The sequence below is a fragment of the Marmota monax genome, unplaced genomic scaffold (assembly GCF_021218885.2).
Source record: "Marmota monax isolate L192 unplaced genomic scaffold, Marmota_monax_Labrador192_F-V1.1 WCK01_AAM20220418_F8-fsc00124, whole genome shotgun sequence".
In the NCBI taxonomy this organism is placed as follows: Eukaryota; Metazoa; Chordata; class Mammalia; order Rodentia; family Sciuridae; genus Marmota; species Marmota monax.
Window position 1 is genome coordinate 5559889 of NW_026692505.1, and position 22590 is coordinate 5582478.

Below are 22590 nucleotides of genomic sequence, written 5' to 3' on the forward strand. Positions count from 1 at the left end.
TTACACTTTACTGAATATTTAATGTTATAATAAAATGTTTAGAATTTATTGAAGCTATAAAAATGTCACCAATCAGTTTGTAAAATAATTACACAGAACACAGTTTTTTAGAATGTGTTCCCAATATTAACTTTGATTATAGAACTCTAAAAGTTAGGAATTAAATATCAAAGATAATCAATTGCCATTATATTTTATTAATTTCTTCACTTTATATCTTTTCTTTAATAATATGTATTAATTTTTATTACCAGAATAAGAGAAAATGTAATTGGAAATAAGTCTACTTTATATGCTAGGTATGTGTGCATGTTGCATGTGTGTGTGTGTGTGTGTGTGTTGTCTGTGTGTTATCAGTTTTTATTATACCGACTTCTGTGTTCTCCCACAACCACTGATTACTTGCTAATATTCACTATTTATAGACAAAATGATTAGGAACATCAGTAAAACTCCTACTTGATCAGGTTCATTTCACTTCTCAAGTGCTGCATATGCCTTCTCCCAAACTGCTGGTCTTAACTTTTTTTCCCTGCACTGTTTCCCATCCTCTTGTTCTGCAGGTTGACTACTGGAAAATGAAAGCAGAGTGCTAATGGCAAATTAATGCTTGCATCTTCCAGTATCAGCTTTGACTATAGTTTAGCAGGTTATGAAATAAATAAACTAAATATTAATTTTGTTAATCATAGACATTAAATCTGACAGGAGAGTACCAGAAGTGTTCTGGGATGAGAAATACCAAATACTGTAAGGATTTCTTTTTTCTTTTTTTTTTTTTTTTTAATTTTTATTGTTGGTTGTTCAAAACATTGCATAGCTCTTGACATATCATATTTCACACATTTGATTCAAGTGGGTTATGAACTCCCATTTTTACCCCGTATACAGATTGCAGAATCATATCGGTTACACATCCACTTTTTTACATACTGCCATATTAGTGTCTGTTGTATTCTGCTGCCTTTCCTATCCTCTACTATCCCCCCTCCCCTCCACACCCCTCCCCTCCCATCTTCTCTCTCTACCCCATCTACTGTAATTCATTTCTCCCCCCTTTTTTTCCCTTTCCCCTCACTTCCTCTGTATGTAATTTTGTATAACCCTGAGGGTCTCCTTCCATTTCCATGCAATTACCCTTTTCTCTGAGAAGAAGATTAACATTAAACAGGGACGAGAGGTGGGAAGGAAAGGGAGAGAGAGAAGGATTTATTTCTTGGTTTCATTATTTAGAAATTATAATTGTGTGTGTGTGGGAGGGGGGAGGGTGTACCAGGGATTGAACTCAGAGGCACTTGACCACCAAGCAACATCCCCAGAACTATTTTTTATTTTATTCATAGACAGTGTATCACTGAGTTGCTTAGCACTTCGCCATTGCTTAGGCTGGCTTCAGACTCACAATTCTCCTATCTCAGGCTCCTGAGCCTCTGGGATTATAGGCACATGCCACAGTGCCTGAACTAGAAGTAGTAATTTTTAACAATAAGCATCACAAATTTTCATTTTAAATTGAAATCAAGACCTAATCTAACATATGATTCACACCACCACTTTTTCTGAAGTTGAAGTTTCTAATTATGTACTAAAATTGAAGCCTGATTCTGATTTATGTCTGTTGAACACATTAATGTCTTTATCACTTTAGAATTTAAAGTCTTAGGTTTTATGCAAATTATTATCAGAGAATGCATTTTAATGTTACTTTGCTTCAGTGATTCTTCACAAAGTGTCTTGTCTTTTAATGTTATTTATTTAAAAATTTCCATTGAAATTTGGAAATAACACATATGAATTTAAAAAGCACATCTCACAAACACAAATACAAATATAGAAGAAAATATAGATTTCATGCATTTTTTAAAAATCTGTGATTCATCAGCATATGCAAATTATTAATATATAATTCCAAAATAATTTGATGGATGAATGCACACTTAATTTATATTTTGTTTATATATGACAGCAGAATGAATTGCAATTTACATTACACATATAGAGAACAGTTGTTCATATCTCTGGTTGTATACAAAGTATATTCATACCAATTCATGTCTTTGTACATGTACTTTGGATAATGATGTCCTTCTCATTCCACCATCATTTCTAACCTCATGCATCCTCCCTTCCCCTCCCACTCCTCTGCCCTATCTAAAGTTCATCTATTCCTTCCTTGTTCCCCCTCCTTACCCCACTAAAAATCTCTTTATATCAGAGAGAACATTTGACATTTTTTTTTGGGGGGGGGGTTGACTAACTCTACTTAGCATTATCTTCTCTAACTCCATCCATTTACTTGCAAATGCCATGATTTTATTCTTTTTTATTACTGAGTAACATTCCATTGTTTATATATGCCACATTTTTTTCATCCATTCATCTAGTGAAGGGCATCTAGTTTGGTTCCACAGTTTAGTTATTGTGAATTGTGCTGCCACAAACATTAATGTGGCTGTGTCACTGTAATAGCTGTTTTCAAGTCCTTTGTGTATAGACCAAGGAGAGGGATAGCTGGGTCAAATGGTGGTTCCATTCCCAGTTTTCCAAGTAATCTCCAAACTGCTTTCCATATTGGCTGCACCAACTTGAAGTCCCACCAGCAGTATATGAGTGTACCTTTTTCTCCACATCCTCGCCAACACTTGTTGTTTGTATTCATGATAAATGGCATTCTGACTGGAGTGAGATGAAAAAGTGTAAATCTCTCAGGATTTCTTTCATATTTCTGGTGCTATAAAATAGGTCACCATAAAATGCCCAAATACTATATTATTCTGTGTCTTTATAATATAATAATTCCAGATACAATTAATAAGCAATAAATCTGTTATAGTGACAACATAACCTTTCAGTATTTTTGAATAAAGTATTTCTTAAAAGTAAGTTATCTCAAAATGATTTATTACTTTAAGTATGTGGGTTAACCTAATTATTCTATTAAATATTTAATAAACAGCAAATAATTTGATAGTTCCATTGTGCATTTAAATTTCTAAAGTTCTTTAGATGAGCTCCTCTCAAGGGAGCTTATTCTCTGCTAGAATCCAAAGACTCCAGAATTCCATGTGTATAGGAGATTTTTGGAGAGGGGTAGCATACATAAAACCTAATGTGGCTATATCTTGGCCTGAATACACGATCTAAATAAATGTGTCACTTCTGCTTAACATTGCTTTGCATAATGAAGCTATGCAAAGTAATATAATCATATATTTATTAATGTTGCAGTGAAACGGTTGTACTATAGAAATGTTATATTGAAGACAGAAGAAGGACAGAGGTACAACTAGAGAATAAAACAGTAAAGCACAAGGTATTCTATGGAGAATCGGGGAAAGAAATAGGATTGAGAAAGACAAAAATCCTAGTTAAAAAAAATGCATTTCTTTCCACCTTCTCTTGCAACTGAGGAAACAGGAAGGGTTTGCTCACTGTTAACCACAGGTGAGAAGTCCATGAGTGTAGAGTGTGCATGGAAAGCCTACAGGGTCCATGAAGACAGGGAAGTCTCAAAGCCTAGCCAGCAGTAACTTCACAAAACAGACCTAATATCATGGCTTTTCCTTTCTGTCATCCCAGTTTCTAACACTACTTCCAGGTAAGTCATACTCCTTAATCATGAGTAGGCGTAGGACATGGTTTGAGCTAATCGTGGTCACAATGACTGTACACTTGTGCCAATCAGGGCTGGTCTAAATTCTCTCCCTGTGGAGTTGATAGGAAAACTTTCCCCTCCCCTTTGGGCTAACTATGCTGGAATTATTTAAGAGCTACTATGGTTCTATTTTGTGGAAGGAATGATCCCCCAGTAGGAGAAAGGAAAGTCAATTGTAGGGAGACAGGTTAAAAGAGAAAGGGGACCATGACAATGCTAATGTCCTAATTCCAAGTCTTCAAGTGCCCAAATTCTTTATGTTCTTTTTTTTAAATTCCATATGATATATCACTGAATCGATATACAAACAATGAACTGTTAATTTTACTAAGACCATATTCATGATCATAGACCAGGAACAGCAATTATAAGGAAAATTAAGAAAGATTTAACATTTTGGTTTTATAAAACTTAATAGGTAAAATGAGCTGTTACTTAACACGTGAGAATAAACAAATAAAAATGTTCAAGCAGTGTCCCCTTTGATTTGTCCCAGTTGTCTCATGATATTCATAATATGAATATTTAATTTTAACATTAGGTAGTCAGTGCAAGTAAGCTTATGTTTAATATTCTATTTATGTTTTATATGCTTCTGTTTACTGTATTTTTTTTACCCATGTATATTCTGCACTGGTCATGGTTCTGCTTGAAATATTTCTTTTTAACCTCAATAAAAAAGAAGCTTTTGGTTTATAACCACATGTAAAGTCAAACAAATATATTTTCCACAGTTTGATTACAAAAAATAGGATAGGAGGCATATGCACTATTTCTAAGAACCACTGAGAAGGATTCAGCAAAGAGGCTGATATAGCTATTGAGGAAGAACAGATGAAAAAAATAAGGTATCCAAAGACTACATATCTGCCTAATCCTTGCATTCTCTAGATTGGTAATTCCTAGTGATTACATCCTTGTGGGAAAGATAAATAGCTCTGTGTCTGAATTGTATATGATACAATAAGGAATGAACATTAAAAATTTGAAAAATTGCTTTAAAATATTGCTAGCACTGTAAGATTTGGAGCACTATTGCAAGATCTGCTATTTTATTCCTGCACTGTCTGATTTACCCAATGAAAGCAGACATAGTATCCTTATTAGTGGGAACAAACAGGAAAGCAAAACAATCCTTTCCGAGCAAGTTGGAGAAACTATTAAAAATAGATAAAAGGTAATAAATAAAATTGCTACAATAAAGAAGGTATCATTACAGCAACAAATCCCCAACATATTGTCTATTATTTTCCCTTTTAACACTGATCTACATTTCTTCCAGCTACAGTGCTTGGAGCCATTTACCCTCTACAGTTGTTCTAATTATATCTATCAAATGTGATGCATGTTTAATTGGATTTTAATAGGACTGCAGCTCCTTGTTTAGCACCAAGTTTAACAGGAGAATAATTTATTGCTGATAAGGTATGGGGTCTTCTGTTCCTCCTACTAAATAAGAATTGGAAATGTGTTTGAAAACCAATGTCTTGGGTGAAGTTCCTGTTCTGAAAGCAAATCCCTATAAATCAAAGTGGATGATTATTTTGTCCATGCTCTGAATGAGTTGAGAACAGATATTAAAATGTTTAATAGCCCTGCCTATGAAAAATGTTGCTTTAAGAAGTGCTGCCTAAAATTTTCTTCCAGTTAATTAGATACTAGGTGCACAATTTTAATGATAATATTATAATAACAGGTACATTTCCTGCTTGAGGGAAGTATAAACCAATAACAAATTAATTCTGTGAAAACATGAACAAGCAAACCTGACCAAGAGTTACAGTATTCATAAGAAATAAAATTGACATAAAAAGTGTAAAATTTTCAAACAGTAATTGGGAGACAACTGAATTCATTTCCATATGCAATCTTTCTTTTCTTCTATTATGTTATAAAGGATTTCTAGATATTATTTTTGTTGGGAAAAATAAAAATATTTAACTATATCAATGCAGCATGGTGCTTTATGAAGATGTAGTTTAATTGTAATCCCTAATTACTTACTTATCTGTCAAAAGTAATTTGGTTTCCATTTTGATAGTGACAGCCTAAAAAATGAGTAGGTGTTAATCATAACATTGTCAGAACAACTCCTTGACTGTTTAAATGGAGATTCAAGGTATATTTTTTTGGAAAAACATGGAAATTACAAGAAATAAGAGGTAATATGGATTCAATAATAATATTACTTTGCCATAAATAAATATCTTTGCTTCCCTGAACACAAATTAACTAGAAGTCATCATTTTCTTGCTTTCAAAGTTCAGGACAATAGCAGTTGACTGAAATTAATGGACATTTAGATGAGCTAATTATGTGAACTTTGAAAATTTCCATTGAATCATAAGAGCATTATATGTACTTATTTGTTATGAACATCTTGTTTTGCAAACTATTTATTTCTCACAATTTTAAAGTAACTATATATAGTTACTTTAAAAATATCTCATTAATCCTTACTTATCAACCTCTGTGTTTAATTGTATGGAGGAGGGAAACAATGGCAAATTCAGTCACGAAAATAAAATTCATTATAAAAGGTGCAGGTGTGAGCAAACTAAGAAAAACAAGAATGCTCTTTTAAAAGAAAAATAAATTAACAAGTTATTTAAGGATTTTTTTTTTAGAATTCTAGATAATAAAACATGAGTGTCAGTATATCATTGTCCAGTTAGATTCTAACTAAAAGCATAGAAAAGCATTTTCTATGTATGAAAGCTTTCTGCCTGCTCCATTTCTTCTTAAATTCTAACATCATTTCCAAGTCAGTAAAGACTGGTATCTGACATTCATCTTTTCTCATGGCTACCTATGTCTACAGAATGTCATGAACTAATTCCTGTAACCTCCTGTAGCAAGAGTGTAAATCCAGTAACTATATGACAGTATGCAAAAGGTAACAAATGACCCTTGACCTTAATTAGGCCGGATACTCCTTGCAGAGAAAGAATATATACATAAAACATAACTCTACAAGGAGGTGTATGAAAATGTCAGTTGAATTTAGATCTACTTTTAAACTCTGTGGGAAACTGATTTCTAGCCGACATACATATCCTTCCTCTTTCTACTGAAAAATTTTCACTCTGTTACCATTCACTTTCAGGTATTTATGAATTCCCTAAACTCTCAACATTTCCATTAAAAATTATCCTTTCCCATCTGTTCACCAACCCACCCAGACAGGTCTCACATGCTGTATATAAGTGTGTATGACGTGACAAACATAAGCATGACATTTTAAATCTGTGGCTTGGAATTTCCAGCTCTGGTTCTTCCAGTTGCAAACTGAGAGGTTTTTAATAAGTTCCTTGCAGTCTGTAAGACTTGCTATACTCATCTGTAAGATTTGGATTGTTTTAATAGCACTTATCTCAATGTTGCTGTATTAAATGAGGCAACACATCCAAGGAACTTAGCACACTGCCTGGCTCATAGTAAATGTCCAGATGTTGGTTGGTTGTTGGTTGTGCTCATAGAACTCTGTGTCTATGTTTTTGCTCTAAATTTGATCCAGGGAACAATGCACACTTAACATCTGCAATATAACCGTGGACATTCTTGGGGAAACCTGTTACTGCCCTATTGTTGATTACGTTTTGAAGCTCCCATGGCTGAATAGGAGGAAGTGATGACAACAATTCACTCTTGATATTTAATGCTTTGTACTGCTGCAGTCTGGCTGGGCACAATTCAGGAGCCACTTGTCAAAAGAAATGAACTTTATTTTTAGAACCACACACGCCAAACAAAACAGCTCCTCAGGAAAACCTTCAGAGCCCAACTGCCACCAGCGGCTTCCCACAAGCCTCTCAACCTCCCCCACTCCTCCTGCTCTTGAGGCCGATTGGCTGGGTCATGTGAGCGGAGCCAAAAAAGTCCCCCAGTGAGCAGCTCCGTGGTCTGAAAGGGCAGGGAAACAGCCCAATGAGCATCACTGCAGAGGAGCCAATCAGCTAGAAGTTGCTGGGGCCGCTGTGAGCCAATCATCAGCTGGCAGTCTGAAAGTTTGCTGGGGCCCCTTCGGGTGTGGCTCTCAACATTGTACTAGTGCTTATTTTAAACAGAGTCGAAGGATAAGAGTTCAGATGTGTTCTATTATGGTTTGGAAATGATGTGTCCCCCAAAAGCTGTGTCAATGTTTAGAGATGAAATGATCAGATTATGACAGCTATAATCAATTCTTCTAGTTTGAATGGACCAACTGGATGGTAACTGTGGGCAGGTGTGGCTTGGCTGGAGGAAATGGGTCACTGGAGATGGGCCCTGGAGATCTTCTGCTTTCTCCCTCTGCTTCCTGGCTAACACAAATTGAGTGGTTTTCCTCTTCAGTGCAATTTGGCCATGATGTTCTGTCTTACTTTGGGTCAGAGCATTGGAACAAGCTGACCATGAACTGAGCCTCTGAAACTATGAGCCAAAATAAACTTTTCTTCCACTAAGTGGTACTTATCATGTATTTTGGTCACAATAATACAAAGATAACTAGGATTATATCTGATATAAATGTGGCCTTGTATGCAATGTGTTCAATGGCCCAGTAACATCATTTAATGTAATTTTGTTAATTATTGCTAAGAAACAAGAGGCATCAGACATTTATTCATTTTTAATTTTACTATTTAATGAATTGAATGAATATAAAAAATTGAGATTTGATACATTTCTAAAACTCAAATCAGTAGGATTTTATAGTGCTTTGTTGATATGATTCATGACTTCTTGATATGATCCCCAAAACATAGGCAAAAATGGAAAGTGAATTACATGAAACTAAAAAGTTTGAGCATCACTAGGAAAACAAAAGAATAAAGAGTCAATCTATGGAATAAAACAATTGGACTATATATTCAACAAGAGATTAATCAATATAAGAAATTCTTGCAACTCAATTATCAAAAGCAAAACAATACACAGTGTTATGATGGAACTTTTTGAACCAATGGATTGGGATGGATAGTTTTATTACCATCATAACAGTGATGGTTTCAAGGAATATGCTTATATCCAATTCATACTATTGTTGACATTTTATATGCTCAGTGTTTGTGTACCGATTATACTTCAGTACAGGTTTTAGTTTAAGATTAAAATTATATGTAATTGGGCCCTTGAGTTTAGGGATTGTAGAGTGTTCTCTGAAGTCAAATTTTCCAAGTTCAAAGTATATCTCCCCTTTAACTGTCCATATAATCTTAGGTAAGGTGGTTAATCTTTTTGCACCTCAGTACATTCATCTTTAAAATGGGGATAGTGAATATACATCCTTTAAACATCATCTTGCAGCTTATAAGAGACTGTGTTTGTAAGCACTTAACATAGTGCTTGGTACATGCTAAGTGCTCAGTAAATATTTTCTAATTATTCTTGATGCAGACTCCCAGTGCTGAGCACTATGAAATAAGCAGGAGCAGGAGAGGAAATGCTAAGGGAATATAGACAGGAGATGAAAACTTACATAAGCAGTTAACCAGAAAAAAAAATGAGGGTGTACTAGTGGCCCAGATCAAAAGACTGGCATGCCCAAGTCCTGTGAAAAAGATAAAAAAAAATGCATTATAATCGAAGAAATGAAAGGTCAAAGTAGCTGTAATGTCAAGAATAGTGGAGAGGGGGTGCCATGGCAAGGAAGGAGGATGTACAACTATGAAGCAAATCAAACCTGTGATTTTTAAACCATATGTGATGTTTTATTCTCCAACATAAGTGTAGTGGGTTGTAACTAAAGGGTATTAAGCACAGACATTATGCACTTAAAAATAAAGCACTCAGGTGCAATAAAGAGAGAGGAAAAAGAGGCTGAAGCAAAGAGACACCTTAAGATGCTACTGTGGTAGTCTGAGAATATTTTAGTTTTTATTAGAATGTGGAAAAATGGAATGGAGAGAAGCGAATGAATTATAGCAATGGTTCTCAAAAGGACCACTTTTGATATATTAAAATTTCTTAGAATTATATAATTACTCTTATTATTATAGTTTTGGGGACCTAACCAGACTGAGTAAGACTCTCTCAAGATGGGACTCAAGCAAGCATATATTTTTAAAGTGTTCTTCACACTGTTCTAATATTCTGAACGTGCTGAATTTGAAGATCCTATTATACATTCAGCTGCAGAGATAGGTAGGCAATTAGCTGAGTTTGAGGTCTGGGACACAGGAAAAACTGGTGTCGTGTTGAGAAACAAGAAAAAATGTTGTGTGTAGATAGATGGTACCTGGTATTTTGGGAATGAATATAGCCTAAAGAAAAAGTTTACAGCCAGATGAACCTCTAAGATTAAATCCGGAGGAATTTCAACGTTGAATATTTGTATGAACTAGGAGGCTCAAAGGAAAACTGAGAAGGAACATTGTTGTTTATTCAAAGCCAAAGGAACAGATGTCAGAAAAGAAAACTGGTCAACTATGTTGACTTCTGCTAAGTGACACAGTAATATAGATAGGAATGTGGCTACATGCATAACTGGAAAAACCTGGGTATTAAACACCTCAGTCTCTATACATCTTTTGCCTATGTTTAAAAGCAAAATATTTCTGAATAAAAATACAAAGACAATAAAACAAGAGGATATAATCCTACCAAAATTTTCTTGTGAATTTAACTTTTCACATTCTCACATTTTCCTCTTCAAATTTATATTGTTTCTTCAACTCTGTTCCAACATGTATTCCACAATTTTTTGGCGGGGAACATGGATTGAACTCAACTGATCCACATCCATAGCCCTATTTTGTATTTTTTTTTTTTTTTTTTTTTTTTAGAGACAGGGTCTCACTGAGTTGCTTAGCACCTTTCTTTGGCTGAGGCTGGCTTTGAATCCATGATCCTCCTGCCTCAGCCTCCAGAACTGCTGGGATTACAGGCATGTGCCATTGCACCTCACTTGTTTTTCTCAGCTGAGGGACTGATGTCTTTTTGACTTCAAAAATAGAAGCAATCAAAACAGCTATTTCATCCTCTCAATTCTTTCTCTATTGCCTTCCTGTAATCAGGCTCAGAATCTTCTATTTTCTTCCTATTACCATGGAGAAATCCCATACTCTTTTCTTATGTTTACCCTTCCAGTTTTCTACTGAATTTTATCTCATCAAAGACTACAATTTATACTAACTTCTCTCAGTCCTATATCACCATATCTTCCTTTCTCCCATACTTTTTCCTCTGTCCCTGTAGTATTCTTCTGTATGCCAACAAATCTTCCATCCATAAATTATCATCCTCTTTTGACCCCAAACTGACTTTTTCCACCTTGCCATTTTATTTTCTTCTTCAGTTAAAAACTTTTAAAGAGCTATGTCTGCCAGATCATTTACTCACACTTCTATTTTATCACTTCTTGTTATACAAATGCAGGAAGTTGTATTAATCTCATTCACCAGTTTGTGTCACACTATCAATATTGATCTCAATAAGAACCTATCTTGCATTTTATACCCCTGAATGCCTTTTATGTACTCACTTTACTAGCCATGTAGGATCAAAATTTGAATGTATTCTCATAAACCTTGTAGCTATTAATTGTGCATGTACATTTAATTCTCATACATGGTGTGTTTCCATAGGCTGCTTTGTGTTTCTCATTTTTTTCCATCTATGTATGTCATTAATGTTTATATACATTGCTGTCATATAACCGGACTTTATTTGAAATTGTTACATGGGATTCCTGTGTTATCCATGTTTTCAGTGATGCTCACCTAGATCTTCACCTTACAGATTGTCTGGTATACATATACCAGACAATACATATACATATACCAGCACTGTTTTTTCATATGCCTTCTTTTTTGAGACTCCCTAATGGAAGCTCAAAAATTCATCTGCTATATATGCAAGTTTACTGTGAGGAAAGTCATTCTAATTACTTTACAACCAGTTAGCTAATGCACACCTGTATGGATAAATGCACATATACACAAATTTAATTAAGTACTGTCGCCTCTCCAAAATTATGATTCATCTATATCTCCAACACTCCTTCATGGATTTTATGTTCCCACACAAATATTACTTTATTACTTGAATTAAAATATGTTGTGTCTATAGATGTTCTCTCTTTTTTTTTTAAAAAAAGCTCTACTTAGTTTTCTTTTTTAATATCTTTATTTATTTATTTTTTATGTGGTGCTAAGGATCGAACCCAGTGCCTTACACATGCGAGGCATGCACTCCACCACTTAGCTACAGCCCCAACCCCTGTTCTATGGTTTTTAATACTAAAGTTGTTTGCTTCTTCTCGCTGTCTTCTCCCATGACCTTGGTTAATTTCTCATGGGTCCGAAATATTCTTACATTTTAAATGTACTATTAACTTTTTCTATATCATTAATTTTTCTCCCTTTTCAGTCTTTCACTTTATTGCCTGTTCCATGGGGCTATGTCATCATGTACTAACATTATTTTGATCAGGATCACCCATTAAATTTTACATCAAGTCCAGCAGCCAATATTCATATTTATTTAACTTAGTAGTTGCATATGACATGATTGCATAGCCCACTTTCTTGGGACACTTTTTTTTAAATCTGACTTCTAATGCCTCTCACCTAACTGTATTCATATGCCACATTCTCCTTCTCAATTTCCCTTTACATTTCCACTTCCATTGTTCTTCCTCTCAAGTTTGAAATATTCCTAATAATTTTCTTAGTTCACACATTATACTTATTTATATTTCTTCTGTTTGTGATCTCTTCCTGTTCCTAGTTTCACAATTCATCAAGAGACTGAAAATTCCTGGGTTTATATCTCAAGGTCAGACTTTTTCTGTAAAGCACCAAGTTCATCTATCACAGTTGTTTTTTATATTAACCTTGGATATTTAGGTATGTTTAACCTAACAAAGACACCACAGATCTATTTATTCAACTCCACCAATGCCAAAGCAGGCTTGCCCTTAGTTTCCCACCTCTATTCTCAGTAAGGTCCTTAATAGTCTCAAAGACTTCTTGATTGTTGTCATTTTTGCATTTTAAGTTTTATTGCTTCAGGGACTTTAGGTGTTCTGTTTTTATTTCTAGAACATTGCTCCAAGCAAATTCCTTGAGGCTCATTATTTTTTTCCACGTGAATCTGTTTTAATATACTTTTTAAGAAAAGCTTTCTCTGGTAGGGGAATAACTCCCTTATTCATTATTCCCTGAACATTTATGTAGATTCATACTATTCACAGACATTTTTTAAATACCCATTTTAGTGAAATCATTTACTGGTTAATTTCTTTATATTCTGTCTCCACCATAAAATGTAACCATGATTATGGTAAGGGTTTTGCTGATGTAGGGCAATGCTCTGGGTTCATTACAGGGCATACAGGTGAGTTTATATATGTTTCTATCTATCTATCTATTTATGTTTTTTGAAAAGCAATGTGTGTTAAGATAGATGGAAAACAACAAGAGGTTTGGAGGGGGGATTTGATCATATGTTAATATCAATAACAATAACCCAGGAGAGAGAAAGGGTCAGACAGACAGACAGAGACTAGATACCTCAGTGAATTATTATTGTGTCTCTTGGTGCTGCAGTTACCTCTAGTGCAGATGAAAGGCAAAGAGATAGAACATGAATAGGCTTGCTAGGTGTTTACACTTTTCCTTATAAATGTAATACCTGATATTGAGAGGCAGAAATCTGAAAAGCATAGAGAATAGAGGAAAACAATTCATATATATATACGTGTGTATGTATATTTATGTTTACATGTATATATGTATATAAATATATATCACATACTTGTTCAGATGTAAGATCTTTCGTGTCTGGATTTTATTATGGAAACATAAAAGCTCAGTTTTATCTTGCAAATGACTCTAAATGTTCCTATTAATTTCAAACAATTTTGAAAGCAATATTATTTTGAAAGTAATGTATGGAGCTCAGCATCGTAATTTTTTGGTATGAATCATGGCTCCCATGACAACTCACTCTGGCTTATCCATTAACCTTTGCCATGCAATGGTCCCTATCTGAATAAATGGGGATAATGATGTGAAGGTTGACACTGAGGGTGATTGAGATGATCTGTCCAAATGTTATTCATCACTCTCTTCCTTATCAAGTGTTTTATGCTGAATTATTCTTTGTGGATATGACTGTATATTCAAAATAATCACATCATTGAACAATGGTTCTCTGTATAAAATGATAGCATAAGAAAACATTTAGGAGTAATTTTAAGGGATTTTTGAGTGCTCTAGGTTTGCACACCTCACTGATTTTGAGAAGCATATTCAATACCAAGAACAGGTGCTTTTGTGAAAAAGTATCTTCATATCATGTAAAAGTGGTCATTGTTTGTTATTGTTCAAGTACTGTCGTGTCAAGTGTGTATACTTATTAGAGAATATTGGATTTGCCATCAAGTATTTGCTCTCTTATTTAAAACTCCTCTTTTATAAAATTCTATATAAAGCATATAGCTTCAGTAAGGCATAATATTTATGCAAAGGAATTTAGCTACATTAATGTCAATGGAAAATTCAAACATCTTTGTATTTTTGCTAATAAAATAGCTCATTTAAAATATGTATCACGCTGTTAAGACACTGTTTAATAATTTGCAAATGATGATAAGTGGAATTTTGGGGTCTTCCACATGGACTTGTGGTTCAAATGAAAGGCTAAATTAAATGGGGACTTTTGATCTTTCAAGCTAAGTTTGTCTCAGCAAAGCAGTTAAATATCCAGGTGACTTCAAGAGCAAATGTTTTATTTGTTATACCAGGTTCACCATTTAGTAATTGTGGACTAGGCACTAGTTAGCCAAACTTTCTGAACTTCAAATTTTCTAATCCTTAAAATAAGTTAAGTATAATTTCAATAGTAAGCATACCCATGTTATGTGATAATAAAAGTACATGTATATAAAGTATATAGAACAGTTAGAACTTAATAATTATTTAACAAAAGTCAAATTTTAAAAATAATAATTACTATTTTATTGACAAATCCATCCTAGTTATCTGTGAAATGTGTACAGAATTGACACTCACCAACCAGTTAGCTATGTACAATTTCTTTGCAACAATTGCACTTAGTAACTTGTTTTTTGTGACTGTGTCATTCATGGGACTTGAGTTCCTTAAATTTGTCTGTGAATTTGTCTCTATTGATGTTGCCAGTGCCCAGCATATTGCTTGGCACAAGTTGGTCCTGCATTCTATATTGGTTGAATAAATTGGATGACTCACCTTTATGTAAGATGACATTATCTGAGAAAATTTATTTTTAAACTCTATAAAAAACCTACTTGTTAGGGAAGCAGTTTAAATAATTCTCTTATTTACAAGAATCTTTGTTTTCATAAAATATGCCTGTTTGTTAATTTCTTCTGCATTTTAAACAAATTTAAAAGTAGATTTGTGTTGGTGTAATTCAGGTTCAATTCCTGATATAATTTATAGATGGACTAAAGTAGAAAAACATTATTATTATTATTTTATTATATTATTATCATCTAATAAGTATTATCTATTGATTCTGTAATCCACCTTCAAGACAGTAAAAGGCTTACAAGAATAAATCTTATAACCCACAGAAAACTTCTCAGAATAAATAGATCATGCAGAGACTAAATATCCTACTAATGTTTCCTAAAACTAAGATGATCTCCTTCTGTAGCAAAGACATAGTACACTATTCTTCAATTTTTTTTTCTGACGTGATGCATGGTTAATTTCATTTTGAAAATTGATTAGACTGCCTGATTGATTGCAGTGATTGCCTTTCTTGTCTTGAGCAAGGAGGTAACATTTGTAATTCTTATTAAAAGTTGATGAGTATTTAATATTGTTAGTCTTGTTGAATGTTGCATAATAAATTTTAAAACTGAAATCTGTATTGCCAATTACCAAATATAAATACAAAGTAAATCACATCTTCAAATGGCATAAAAAATTCAAAGGCATAATCCTCAATGTTGAAATAAACACGAAAACATTCTTATTAGAGGCAGTTACTCCGTGGTCTTAGAGAAAATTTTCTTGTTTTCTTTGTGGATATGTTTATAATTTTAAACTTGCAATGAATACTGCCTGCCTGGCCACTAATGTATTTAGAATTTGCATCACATAAAACTCCAACCGGTTTTGTTTTCCTAAAGATTGGATCTGTGATTACAAAACACCTTGAATTAAGATGTGTAAGTCTTAGTTCACAGTCTTGTGAAATATTTAGCTGTATTTTGAAATGGATTCCTAGCAAATGGAATCAAAATTTCTGAAACATTATACAAATTGCTATCATCCTTGAAAAAAACAGCTATTTCTTCCACCTGTTGACCAGTTTTCTGTAAAAATAAGATTTCACATGGCTGCCAAATGAAAGAGCTTCTGGAGAGTGTGGCATGAAAAAAAGACCACTGTGACCTTAAGGAGGTTGTTATTTTGAGACTCTTAGCTTTATGGTATCATCTGTTTTCAGAAGGTCAGGACATTATTCCCTTCTGCCAAGCTTAGGGGCAATTGCCGTATGACCGCTGGGACCACTCTCATGACATACATTTAATTTTGACATAGAGGAAATAAAAACAAAACAAACAAAATGACTGCAGAGTACTGTAGAACTGTGGTAATGTTCTATTTAAGTTTTATGCAGTGGATGCCTGAACTGTCCACCCTGAATCTCATGGCCCATTGTGCATAAAGTATATCACTCTGTTGACAGCAGACAATTGAGATTAGTAGAAGTGACATGCACATGTGGAGGAGTGCCGAGTAGGCAGAAAAAAATGAACAAAAGGGAAATGAAATGACCTCCTAGCAGCAGATGAACACGACTCAATCAGCAATGGAAATCAATGAACTGAGAGGACCTGGCAGAGAAAATCAATGGCGGAATAAAGCACTGACCAGTGAACTTTGTCCCCTTTTGCATTCTTGTCTACCTAGACCAACTTAAATATCTAAGTATATCTCTTTTCTGGTTTGTCTATCCTTCCCAAGCCCATTTGCAGTCACAGTCACCTGTGGCTCCCATGCTGTTCTGCACCAGGCCCTCTGTACCATCTGAAGCCCCCAAGTACCAAATATCAAGTTTCATTCCCCTCACCTATGAGAAAACAACTTGGTATATGATGTCATCAAAGAAGCTGACTGGACAAACCATGGCCAGCAGAGATTGGCTTAAGACTTGAGACTGGGTCTCTAGAGCCTGCAAATGAGTTTCAGTTTTGCTATTAATTGTCTCTCTGTGTGTCAATTAAACTTTAATTTTTATTATGGACATTACATGGACAGTTAAACAACCATAAGGTATCAAAGTGCTAGAAGCCATCTGATGTATAACACTACACTGAAGTTTCTAAGCTGCACATTGTCAGTGGTGAATTGAGCAAGTATTATTAAGGGAGGAGGAGTCATTTCACTGCCAAGGGCAAGTAGGGGTTGTGCAGTTAATTGAGCGTTCACTAGCAAATCTGAGGGTTTACAATTGTAAAACTGCCTGTGTATTTGTTTGTGTGTAGTAGTCTATTGAAAATACGTTTTTGAAAAAGTTAAAAAAAAAAGGAAAGAAAGAGTTTCTTTTGGGCCAATAGGGAACAACTCTTGAGAAGGAATAAATGTCACAAATTCAGCTAATGACCAGGAAATTAAATTCTGAAGATTTGGGATTGTTTCACTTTGTACTGTGTGGCCTTCCTCGATGAATGTCACTTTCTGTGTTTCTGTGTCCTGATGAAAATCACAGTTACAGGGTTTTACCCAGGATGTTTGAGAGACTATAGAAAGAACAACTTTGTAGAAAGTATGTCAAAATATAAATTTTAAAATAAAATGTTAGGTACCACAAGGGGAAGATAGCTACAATGTGTACATACAGACAGTCAATGGAACAAACAGAACCATTATTGTTTTTTTCTGCAGCATAAAAAGAAAATAAATGTAGGTAGATCCAATATGCTGTTATTTCCAGAGATTCTAGTTGGGTTGTTTTTCTCTCATATATCAGTAGCAATAATTTTTTCCCCCTGATTGATAATGCTGTGGTCATTGATTTAATATTTCAGACTATAAGTATATCTGTTTGCTTTTATAAGTCTCCATTCTGTTTCCTGGGTTCTTTTCCCAAGTTGTTGATATATATCTGGATGATCTGGATATGCCTCAGGCTACTTTGTAAACCCCCATCAAGTCTGGCCAGGTGGCTCACTGGAGAGCAAATACTTTCTTAAAATACTGTTTTTGTTGCTGTTGCTAATGAATAATCCAACTTGCAGTGTTTACCAATAACAATGTATAACATTTTTATGTGCATTAGATATTTTAGTAATTACTAAATGCTGTGAAGTAATTCTTCAGTTTTATTTTTAAGAAATCTTTCTGCAGGGAGAGAAAGCAAATTGTCCTAGATTGCCTGGCTTCCAATAGAAAGGACCAGACCAGAGCCTTTCAGCTTCTTTCTGCGACTGTTCCTTGAGCCAAGGAAATCTTAAATATAGTGTTCCCATTGGAATAAAGTTTCCTTTGGATAAGGCTTTTCTGGGAGGCCTTCCTTCTGCAGCCTTCTGTTCAGTCAGTTTCTTTCTTTAGAGAACGGGACCCTCCCTTCTCATATTGTTGGAGGAATTCATTTCTCCTCGATTTTAGCTATAGATGTGTCCTTTCAGAAAGAATTTTGTAGAACTCAAAGTCTATTTCCTATCTTATTGATCTAGTTTTCTGGGGTTTCAAAATTTCAAGCTGTTGTGACTTTTATTTAGTAGGGGTAGAATTGTTTCTTTTCCCTAAGTACTATCTTACCTGGAACCTCAAATTATCAAACAGAGCAGTTCCTCAATTTGAAGTGCTTGAGTGAAGAGCCAGGAGTGTGGCCTCTGGAAGCTGTGACACCTGAGTCAGTTTATCACTGGGTTCCAGCACTCTGCAAAGTGCTGACCTGTGCAAATTCAAAGTTAATTTTTTCTTTCTTTCTATTTTTTTTTGTGACACATAATAATAAAAAAGTTTTTATTTTAATTAGAGAGAAAAATGGAACTAATCTGAAGTTCATAAAAGTATTACTTTCAAAAAATTTTGCTAAGGGGCTGGGATGTGGCTCAAGCGGTAGCGCGCTCGCCTGGCATGCGTGCGGCCCGGGTTCGATCCTCAGCACCACATACAAGGATGTTGTGTCCGCCAAATACTAAGAAAATAAATATTAAAAAATTCTCTCTCTCTCTACCTCTATCTCTCTCACTCTCTCTTTAAAAAAAAAAAAAAAAAAAAAAAAAAAAAAAAAAAAAAAAAAAAAAAATTTTGCTAAGAATACTTCGGTATACACTTTTATTAAATATATTTTCTTATTCAAAATATGATATAATGCATATTTAAAGTATCACTTCAAATTTCAGATACAATTAGGTTCAAATCTATTACGATATTTATGATCTTGGAAAGCTCTTCAATCAAATTATCATTTTTTCATATAAAAATATAAAAAGACATTATCTGTAAAATGACCAGCACAGTTACCGCCTGTTTTTTTGTTTGTTTGTTTTGTTTTTGTTTTTTGGGGTACTAGGGATTGAACTCTGGGGCACTCAACCACTGAACCACATCCCCAGATCTATTTATATGTATTTAGAGACAAGATTTGCTTAGCCCCTCACTTTTGCTGAGGCTGGCTTTGAACTCATGATCCTCCTGCCTCAGACTCTGGAGCTGCTGGGATTACAGGCATGCACCACTGCACCCAGCTACTACTGCCTATTTATAGTAGATGCATGGGGTAGAATAATGTTCTTTGTTCCTAATAAATTGTACAAAAGGAGAGACTGTTGTTTATAAAAGTATAGTTGTTACTCATATAAAAGCAACATTTATTTTTATTAACTTAGCAGAATTTGTATTTATTTACCTCCTAATTCAATCTACATTTCTAAACCTTCATAGTAGAACTTGCAACAGATAAAAAACCTAAGAAAAGGCAGAAGAAAACTGTGCTGTCATGAAGATAACAGTCAAGTGAGGGTGGTAAGTCATTTATTAAATAATCATACAAATAAACCTAAAGTTACAATTGGGACAGTGCCCTAGGGTCATTAGAGATTGCTTGAGGAAACCTGAGTAGCTCTGAAGAATGAGTAGTAAATAAGTACTGAGGAGATAAATAAGACATGTTAAAGCAGGAGCAGAAAAAGCAAGAATATAAGCCCTTCAGGAAAATGAGCAGCCATTCTAGTCAGGACAAAATAACAAGCAACATCATAAGTAGGACACCAGGAAATAGCATCAGGTAAGCAAAGTGATTGAAGACTGTAGGCTATTGCCTTAGGAAAGCATATAGTCAATTAGTTATTAGTGCAAAACCATTTGAAATATGGTATTCTGTGGCTTAGTCTAAACCTGGACAAATGTGAAAAAGATGGTGGATACCTGTCAGGCAGAACCAGAAGGAATATTGAAGAAGAAGTGCCTCTCCTGATAGAATGATGATGATTACTGACCTGAGGCTGTTGATCAGAGTCAGACAAGGCGATTAAAGAAAAGACTATCCCTGAGAGCACACACATCAAAGCTGGGAGCTAATAGTACACAAGTTCCTGGTTAATTGGAACTATGCTTTTGGGGCATGGAGGGCTGTTAGGGCATAGTTGCCTTTATTCAATTTTAAATACTTTTCAAATCTAAGAAAACTCATTATGTAACATACAAAGTAATCTTTCATGTAATAGAATTTAGCTACTTTTTGGGTATAAAAATGAAAACAAAACAACCCCCCCCCAAATTTTACCTTGAATATTAAATAGTATTGCAAAATAGAAATACATTTTAGCTCTCTTTCTCTCTCATCTCTCATATGTATGTGTGTGTGTGTGTGTGTGTATATATATATATATATATATATATATATATATATATATATATAATATTATTTCTCTCCATATATATGAAATAAATTTTTATATACACACACACACACACTCAAATGTATACATATACTTTTCTTAACTATTTTGTTATTTGAAGCTATTTTTTTTCTATTGGGAGATAATACAAGAGCAATAAACATAACAGGAAAGAATAAAGATTACATTAAATTCCATTTTCAAGGGCAAAGGAACAATATATTATTAAATAGATTTTATTACTAAAATTGAGTTAGATGTCTAATTTAGTCAAAGTCAGATACATATTTATGACAATTTAAAAATATTCAAATTAGTTCCAAGAAGCAATGATATCAGTAGGGATGGTATTACAATTTGGTATTGTTAGCTTATTCAAAGAGAAAATGTTGTTAGCCATAAAATTGAATATTTTTTAGTCATTTGGCAAAATTATATATATATATTAGCACACTGATTTTATTTACTAATGAGATTCACTGTGATCTTTCAATGCATGTAATTATATCAATGCACTTGTTCTTCATTATTTATTTATCCAACTCAAACCCCTTTCCTGGCATCCTTCTGAGTCCCTAGAAATCACTATTCTACTTTCTTTTTAGATTTTAGTTTTCACATACAAACAAAAACAAAAAACAAAAACATGTAGTTCTTGTCTTTCTATGTGTGACTTATCTCATTTAACAAGATGATCTCCAGTTCCTTTGATTTTCCTGTAGATGATATGTTTCAGTTTTCTTTGTGCCTGAATAATAGTTCATGATGTATATGTATCATATTCCGGTGTCCATTCATCTATTGATAAACACCAAGACTGATTCCATATCTTAGCTACTGTCACTAATGCCACAATAATCATGGTCATGTAGGCATCTTTTTTTGTAATCTGACTTCATTTCCTTTGCATTGATACCTAAGAATGGGATAGCATGATCATATAGTAGCTTTATTTTTAGTTTTTTAAATAACCCCCATATAGTTTTACAGAGTGGCTATAAGAGTTTACATTCTAACTAAAAGTGTATAAGAATTCCTTTTTTTTCTAACTCCTTACCAGAATTTTTTATTTTTTGTCTTTTGATAATAGTCATTCCACTGAGGTGAAGTGGTATTACATTGTAGCTTTTATTTGCATCTTTTTGATAGTTAATGATATTGAACATTTGTTTTCAGAAATTTATTGGCTATTTGTAATATTTGAGAATTATATATGCAGAGAATTTCTTAATTTTAAATTGGATTCTTTAAATTTTTTAAAGTTTTTGTGTTCTTTCTTTATTTAAGAAGTTAATCCTCTGTCAGATGAAAAACTGGCAAGTATTTCATTTTGTTTGGTAAGTTATCTCTTCAGCAAGTTGATTATTTCTTTTGCTATCCTGAAGCTTAAAGAATATGTAATTCCATTTGTCAATTTTTTCTTTTTATCCCTTTGCTTTTGGGGTTGTAGCCTTGAAATAATTTCCATGTAAATACCTTGAATTGTTTCCCGTTTGCATCTAGGAGTTTCAGGACATAACATCAAGACTCTTTATCCAGAGGAGAAAAGATGGTAAAGGAAGTGTATAATTTCCAGTTGTTCCATGGCTTAGAATCCAGGCAACAAGAATGGTGGAATGGTGCTTTCCAGTGGAGTGTGCATCAGAGAGAATACATCAAATTTCAATATCTAAATTAAAGAGACAGAGCTTTATGTACTTTGAACATGGGGCAGGAAAGAATATCTCACAAATCCAGCTGACAGTGCCATGGTGACAGTACACAGTAGAGGGGTGGGACAACACAATCAGAAAGGCTGAATCTGCACAGAAAAATTGGCACCAGGATCCCATGGAGTAGTGGGCCAACTAAACTAGAGTGACCCAGAGGCAGTGTTGTGAACTGATATGTGAGGGATATTCTGAGTTTCTTCACTAGAGAGTAGAAATCTTAAGCAGAGACCTTTCCTGGGCAGCCATACAGTAACTTTCTACTTCAGGAGACCAGAAATTCATAGCAAGCATTATCCACGTGTTGTGTATGTGCCTGGTCTAGAGTCCTACTGGTACAGAGCAACTCGGGTGGGCACATCGGAGGTTGTGCCCTGGGAACAAAGGTTGGAGAT